Raw genomic sequence first — 8,458 nt, 5'->3', positions numbered from 1 at the left:
CCAGAGCGTGGCACCGACACTTGATTTATTTTCTTTATTTGCACTTTTATTTTTGGACTTGTTATCCTCAGAAAGGACTCTCCTTCTAAGTTTAGTTTGTTTTGTCTCGAGTTGTATTGCTTGCTTTATCTTTTATATACTCGAGTTTATTTTTCTTTTATTGAGCTCTACTGAACCCCCTCGTGTATGCGTGTAGATGATCTTGTCAGTATGGGAATTGAAAACTAGTCATGAACACGGCCAAAGTGGGCCGTGTGAGCTTCACAACCCGTTAGAACATCACTCCCAAGGATTTAGCTCCATCAAATGCAACACTAGGAGTCAGGGGAGTATTGTTTCAATTGCTTCTCCCACATTTGCACTTCATTAATATATATCTTTTGAGTGAGCTTGCATATGCACATTGAGGACAATGTACAACTTAAGTGTGGGGGGGAGTTCATAGTGCTCATATCTTTTACACTATTTTTGATTGACACATATGCTCAAATAGCCAATGACGGTTCACCTTAGTTGCAATAATGGTATTCCTTTAGTTTAGGAGAATTTTTAACATTTAATGTTCTCATGCTCTAGTTCTTGCTTGAATTTGTAGGAATTTTTGCCCGATTTATACTTGTTGCACTACTCACTCTTTAAACTCTTTTGAAAACTCAAGTTTAAGGTTAAAGGGACTAGTTTTAGTTTGTTTCTTGTGTACCTAAAAAAAATGGAAAAGAAAAAGGAACAAAATGGTTTTATTGTTTAGTATGCTTGTTGGGTGGAAAGAGCTACCTCCTATGATATATGGAGCTACTCTCATACGTCGGATACTTGTTATGCCCTAATGAGAGAAAGAGCTATCTCATGGGATGTGTGAAAGCTACCACCCCGATAGAAAGAGCTACCTCTTCGAAAGTGTGAAAGCCACCTTAGCGGCCGCTTGGGAAAGGGCTACCTTCGAGGATGTGTGAAGCTACTACCGTTGTGAATTTGTTGGTACTTCTTGTAGATAAACAAGTCCCTTATACCTAGAACTTTGAGGAGTATACCTTGGGTTGACTTGAGTGAGTCCACACATTTACACGATTTTAGCTAGAGCATTGATTTTTCGTATTTAGTGTTGAAATTTTCCTTGCTATTAGAATGCTTTCTTTGCATGCTTTGGTGAACCTAAGGCCAAGCACTTCCAATATTTCCTTCATCTTTGCATACAATGTTTTAATTTTTGCTTGAGGACAAGCAAAAGCTTAAGTGTGGGGGACTTTGATATGTGCTTGTGCGATAAGAATGCGAAGCATTCTTTCCCTATGATTTGCATTACTTTTGTCGGGTTTTAGCATTAAAATGTGTGCATCTATGTTCTTTTATGCAGATTGGGTTGTGAAGACAAATGTTAGAGAAAGAAGCTAATGTGGACCGTGAATGCACCAATGTTGGAGGAAATCTTGCTAAGGTTCAAACGTGAAGACATAGGTTGGATGCGAGACGCGAGAGTGTGTGCCAACCTCCTCATACTTCAGTTAGCACAACCATTTGGAGGGGCACAAGGGCAGTCACACTTAAGCGTTCTGATTTGTGCATATAGAACAAGATCTCTACCGACTTGTCCATTGTTGAAGAAGCAAAACAATCCACGACGTGAACGTGTCCCCGTTTACGTTACCTCGATGAAATCATGGAATCAGGAGTACTTCGTGCTGGGGGTTGTAGCAGGTTTTGTTGACAGCCAGCCGAAGAAGCAGCGAAACAGAGAAGCCACACGGGCGTGTGGAAATTGCACACGCCCGTGCGTTATTTCCACAGGGCCGTGTGGAGCATCCACATGGGCGTGTGAGATCCCAATTCCAGGCCTATTTAAAGCCGATTCAGCCCCGATTTCAGCATCTTTGTTTTATCCTTTTCTCCATCTTTTCCCCAACTGGAAAGAGGGCTGCGGCTAGGGTTTTGAAAGGTATTGGCAAGGTCTTAGAGGAGGTTCTACGTCTCTAACATCGCATCTCATTAGGAAGAAGGTTGGTAAGGGAGCCTCCGTCGGACGAGTAGATCGTTGCGACGAGTAGAGGACTCTCCACAAGACCATCGACACGACTATTGAGGGGGTTTTCCTATGGATTGTTTACTTTTGCACTTGATTTCATTATTGTTTGTATTAAACTCCATGGAGAGCTAAACCCCTAGTGGGTATTTGGGTATTTGTGAACCCTAGGATGTATTAGTTTTTTTGAGTCTCTTTATTATGCTTTGAATTAATTGATGTTTTTGTGAGTTCCAATCTTGAATGCTTGTTGTTTGAATACTCACTTAGATTAACACTAGGGTTGAGAGTTCACCCGGTTACCGCTTGTGAGTGAGTGACATACCACGAGAGTTAGACAAAGCTTGATTGGAGAGGGTTGAGAGGGTGAGTCGAGAGGTACATGAGCGTCCCCTTTCCCCTCCGGTGTGATAGATTCAACCTCCGTTCCTCGAGTTCTTTGGGCCACAATAAAGTGAATGGGCGAAGGGATAACCCTCCACTAGGGCTTAGTTGCGAGTGCAACAGAATGAAGCGTTGAGGTGATTTTAGCATCTAGGGCTTAATTGTGGCTAGGGACCTTTCTTCTGGACTAAAGGGTTAGGTCTATACTTAGGAAGAGATTTATCACTTGGAATCCCTAGAGCTCATTGCAATTCTATGCGAGTGCGAGGTGTTGAGATTGTTCGATTTCTCCTCTGGGACATGTGTAGAATTAGGCATGGCTGACCTTAGGTTTGGGACCATGTAGTTAAGGATGTCCACAACTCACCATTGCATTAGTTAGGAAGCATAATAGAGAGTTCTTGCACTTGAAACTATTGCCCTAGGGGGAGTAATACCCGGGTACCCCATCTTTATCGATTGCCTTACCTTCTCCTTACTCGTAATTTCTCTCTTGCTTATTTCACTTTTGTTATTTCATATTGTTTGGCACACAAATCATTATCTCATCTTTCACTTAGCCAAGAGACAATATAAGTATTTTTATTCCCTACTCCCTGTGGATACGATACCCTCACTCACCTGGGGATTTATTATTTTGACAACTCCATGTACTTGTGGAGCACCTGTCACGTATCCACAAGGATTAGTGACCAGAAACACAAGCATTGCTATTTAACTATGGTGAAGAGGAATTAATAGTGGTGTGAACAATATCAATGCAATAAAAATAAAGAAAACAAGAGATAGACGCAATAAAATAATAGGAGAGGCAATCAATAGAAAGTGGGGCACCCGGACATTGCTTCCCTTAGGATTATTATTTCAAATGCAAGACCAACCATTATGTCTCTTAAATAACGCTTAATGAATCGTGGAAACCCTAAAATACATGGTCCTAAACCTAAGGTAAACTGTGACTAACACTACACTATACGCCGGGAAAAAAATTGCCCAATCTCTTAGCTAATGCTTAAGGCTCTAGGGATTCCAAGTGATAAACCATATTCCCTAATATAGATCTACCCCTTTGGTCAAGGCGAAAGACCCTTAGTCACAATTAAGCCCCAGTAGTACGGATTACTTCAATGCTTCACTCTGTTGCTTATGCAACTATGCCCCAGTAGAGTTCCTCTCTTAGCACTTCACTCTATTATGACCGGGAAAAACTCATGGAACATGGATATAAGATAAATCACATTAAAGGGGAAATGGGACGTTCCGCTACCTCTCGACTCACCCTCTCGACCCTTTTCAATTTTGTTTTGTCTAACCCTCATGGTGTGTCACTCACTTACAAGGATTACCAATGTAGATTCTTAACCCTAGTGTCACTTTTAAGGGAAAATCAATTCAACAAGCATTTAAGATTGGAACTCAATTAAAGACATTAATTAAAGAAACATAATGAAAGGTCAATGAAACAAAAGCATCCTAGGGTTTACAAGTCCAAGCACCCACTATGGGTTTAACTATCTATGGAGCAAGATACAATCAATAATGAAATCAAATGTAAACACATACAACTTATAAGTAAAACCCCCTCATATTCCGTGCTAATGGTCTTGTGGAGTAGCTTCGTCTTCTCCAAGGGTTCCTTCGTAAAGTGATAAGTGCTTGAGTGAACATGTTTTTATACGTGTTTTACATGCATAGAGCATCATATCTTTCATGGTTTATGTCTCATGTTGTGTATTGGGTGTTCTTTTATGCATATAGGTTGTGAAGGCGTGGGAGATGAGAAAGAAAGCGAAGATAGGCTACTAAGGCACAAAATTGAGAGTTCTTGTGTGAATTAAGGAAGAAGACACAAGAGGAGTTCATATATGCGGAGATGTGTGCCAACTTCCATGGTTATGCAAGACAATTTATAAGTGGAAGGGCACAAAGGTAGCCATATCCCCGCATTCCCTCTCTTTTGTAAAGAGTTCAAGACCTCTTAAGACGCGTCGATGAATGAAAAGCCTCGTAGCCTACTACATGATCGTGTGCCCAATTGTGCAGCCTGAAAAGGAGCATGTCCGTCATCGCGTTTGTGGAAATCATTGTAGCAAAGTACTATAGCAAATTACAATAACAATTTTGCTATAGCAGCACTCTAGCAGAAAATACTGTTCATGCGCCCACGCGGAAATTCCGCGCGCCCGCGTGGAAATTCCTGCAGTCCACGCGGGCGCGTGGAAAATCCACATGGCCACGTGGGAGATTGTGATAGGTGCGTGATAGTGCTATAAATACACCATTTAGCTGATTCTAAAGGGACTTTTACCAAGCTTTGAAGAAAAACGAAAGAAGAAAGACGGCTAGCTTTTGAGAAGAAGGTCTTCACCGTTTGAGAGGGAGTTCTTCACCAACTTTGATAGGTTCCTTCGACGTCATAGCATTGGGAAGCCATTGGCGACCTAGCTTCGGAGAGGAACCTTTCAAGACGTGGAACTACCCATCAAGGCCAATCCGCACGAATTCGAGGGGGTTTTTATCTATGGGTTTTATTGCTTTTCATTCTATCTTTCATTGCTTTGTAACTAGACCCATGGAGGCTAAACCCTAGTAGATATTTGGGCATGTGAACCCTAAGATGCATATTTTGTATTGATTTACTTGATGCTTCTAGTTAATCCGAGTTGTTTGGAGTTTTAATCTTATGATTTAATCGCTTGCTAGTGTTGTTAATCCTTGTGATTGATTTACATTGCATGAATTGATTCTTTGATGTGAGATGCCTCCATTAGAGCTAAATGTCTAAGATTTGAGGATTGAGAGGGTGAGCCTTAGGATAGAGGAGTTTCCTTTTTCCCCTTCAATTGAGTGTTGCCTATTTTTCAGTTCCCTATTCTCTTTGCAACCATATTTGGTGAGAGGCGTGAGATTGTTCGATTTCTCTACCGGGACCTTGTAGGGGGTTAGGATCCTTCACCGGGAATTAGGGTTGGATCTACATTTAGGAACCGGTTTCACTCTTAGGTTTCCTTAGCGTGTATTGCGGTCGTATGGGGTGTGAGGTGTTGAGATTGATCAATTTCTCCACCGGGACCTTGTAGGGGATTAGTCCTTTTGCTTGGAGACAAGAATTGGTTATTTTTGGATTACCTCGACTCTTTAGACTCAGTTCTAAAGCATTTAGTGAATCATCGAGCTTCATGGAAAATCTTAGGTGGATCATTGCCCGAGTACCTCATTCTTAGTGATTGAGACTCTTCTATTTTATTTCCGGCATACTTGTTTGTTTTAATTGAAATTTAGTTTAATCCATCATTCTCATTGATTCCGACTAAATAATTGAGAATTGGTTATTACTAATACTTCCGTTCCTTGTGGATTCGACTACCCAACTCACCAGGTATTTTATTACTTCGAGACCCGTGCACTTGCGGTACACACACGTATATTCAGACGTGTCATAAAGCCTAGGGCACACCTCGCTAAATCAATGCCGACGAAAGCTCCCCAATAACTATCTCCCGAAGGAACACGGTGTTAAAAGCCGAGAACCACTCCAAAACACATTGCCAAAGCTTGTCCAAACCCTAGCCGCGAGCGCCTCCAAAGTTGTGGAAAAGATGGGAAAAAGATAGGTAAAAGGATCTTCAGAATGCCTCAAATCGCGACATAAATAAAATTAGAATCGGGCATCCACACGGGCGTGTGAAATTTCCACACGCCCGTGTGAATCTCTAGGAATTGAATTTCTGTGATCTGTGAATATTAACTACTATAGTATTGATACAGTACTTCGCCAAAGATGCTCCCGAATTCACATCTTTTATCGAGGCTATATGAATAGGTACACATCCATGCGTTAGATCGGGTTGCGTGTTCAATATCATCATATTGACGAAGATCTTGCTACCCTTACACAAGTCAGAATACGCTAATGTGACTGCCTTTGTGCCCCTCCAAACCATGTATTTGCTTGAGCACAATGGAGGTTGGCACACAATCACGTGTCTTTGAGCACAACTTGTGTCTTCGCGTTTGCTCACTCCAAGATTTCATCAACAAAGTGCATCCACGATCTAATTTTGGTTCCTTTCTGCTACTATTGTCTCCACAACCCTATGAGAGTAGCTTCATACTTCATAGGTGGTAGCTCTTTCCACCCCCAATGCACAAATAAACAAACACATATTTTTTTTTCTTATCTTTTTCATCCATTCAACAATTTTATTTTAAAGAAATTAAAATTAGAAACAAGCTAAAATAGTCCCTCAAATGTCAAACTTGAGTTTCCATAAGGTTTAATGAATGTGTAGTGCAACAAGTATCAATCGGGTAAAAATTCTAAAAAATCAAGTAAAAACTCGAGCATGATAATACTCATTGTTAAAAATACTCATAAACTTAAGAATACAACCATTGCAACTAAGGTGAACCGCCATTGGTTATATGAGCATGAGTAATAAAAGCATATATATAGAACATGTGTAATGTGAACTCCCCCCCCACACTTAAGATGTACATTCCCCTCAATGTATGCATGCAAGCACAATAAAGTATAAAGCAATCAAATATGTATGTGGAGATGGGCAATTGAAACAATACTCCTCTGAACTCGTAATGGTATGTTTGATGGAGCTATATTTATTGAGAGTTGAGTTCCAACGAGTTATAGAGCACACATAGCCATGTGAATGTCACATTGACCATGCCAATGACTATTCCTCAAATCCTAGACTCATAAGACCATCTTCAAGCATATACAAGGGGATTTAGTGAAGTACAACAATAAATAAATAAAATTGAGTCTATAAAGATATAGAAATGAAATATGACTTGAGACAACTGAAAATAAAAGATAAACTCAGAAGGAAGATCCTTTATGAGTAGTACAAGTCCAAAACATTTGCATAAGTAAAATACAAGAAACATAAAGACAAAGAAAGATAAGGATGCCTCAAGCATAGGTTTCAGGTGCTGTTTTTGGATCTGCTATTACTGTTACTGAAGATGATGCTGGTGCTGATGGTGGTCCTGGTGATGCTGGAGATGCTAGAGGGGTCGGTGTAGCTCGGGGTCTTATCATAAAGGGTGAGGTTGTGTCTCGCTCGAGTAACTATTATAAAGTGTCGAGACGTGGCATCAACCTCTGCATGGTTTACAGCCTGTGTTATGCGAACCTCAGTTAACTCTATTTGTAGCACCACTACACCACTCTCGAGCCTCTCAAAATGATCATAGGCTCGAGATGGAGAAAATATATGTACTGTAGGTGGCTCATGTGTTGCAGGTGGTATCTTTGTCTCTATGTGCTCCTCTTGTGGCTCAAGAATAGGCTAAGACCCCTCGGCTGCATCACCCTCTCCTCAGCTATCTTTGGTGGGGTTGTCACCATCACATAGACGCCTGGCCTATACCTACGCACTATCCCCATCAATCTCATAGTCTCCAAGCAAAGGGGAGATAGAATGATAGTCTTCTCAGCCCTTCTAATAGCATCAAGTAGAACCATCCCCATGATGAGTCTAGTAATGTACGGGCCTGAGATAATTACCCCCACTATAGCATATTGGCCCTAGTGACGCAGATACTTGGCCAAAATGTGCCCCAGATGTAGCAGCTTAGATACTCAAAACTTCAGTATTATCACCATGGCTTCTCATTGATTTGCTCAGGACCGTGAGAACGTATTTGTAAGCTGGCCAAGAAGGACATATGGCCTTGGACACTCAAGGCTCATACTACTCTTGTCCGCACAACGCTCTGTATGCATGCTGTGGCGTCAAACTGCCAGGATAGTCCGTTGGTAGCTGCTTATAGTTCTCTGTGTTCATGAAAGTCTCATCGTAGAGCCCAAGTTGGATCAAAAACTGAGTTATGCTCATGCTATGGCACTGTCTGATGGCTCTAAACTATATAGCGTCTATGCTATCAAATCTAGAATATGAGCGGTCGAACTCGAATGATGCCAACACCTCTATAGTCAACATACGGATCTCCATCTCCTATATGGATAGTAATCATCTCCAACTACCGACAACGAGGAGCTCCTCCATCTCATCTGCCATCTCATCCCCCAAT

Source organism: Dioscorea cayenensis, chromosome 20 (assembly GCF_009730915.1).
Source record: "Dioscorea cayenensis subsp. rotundata cultivar TDr96_F1 chromosome 20, TDr96_F1_v2_PseudoChromosome.rev07_lg8_w22 25.fasta, whole genome shotgun sequence".
Taxonomy (NCBI): Eukaryota; Viridiplantae; Streptophyta; class Magnoliopsida; order Dioscoreales; family Dioscoreaceae; genus Dioscorea; species Dioscorea cayenensis.
Note: the sequence above shows the minus strand (reverse complement) of the source record.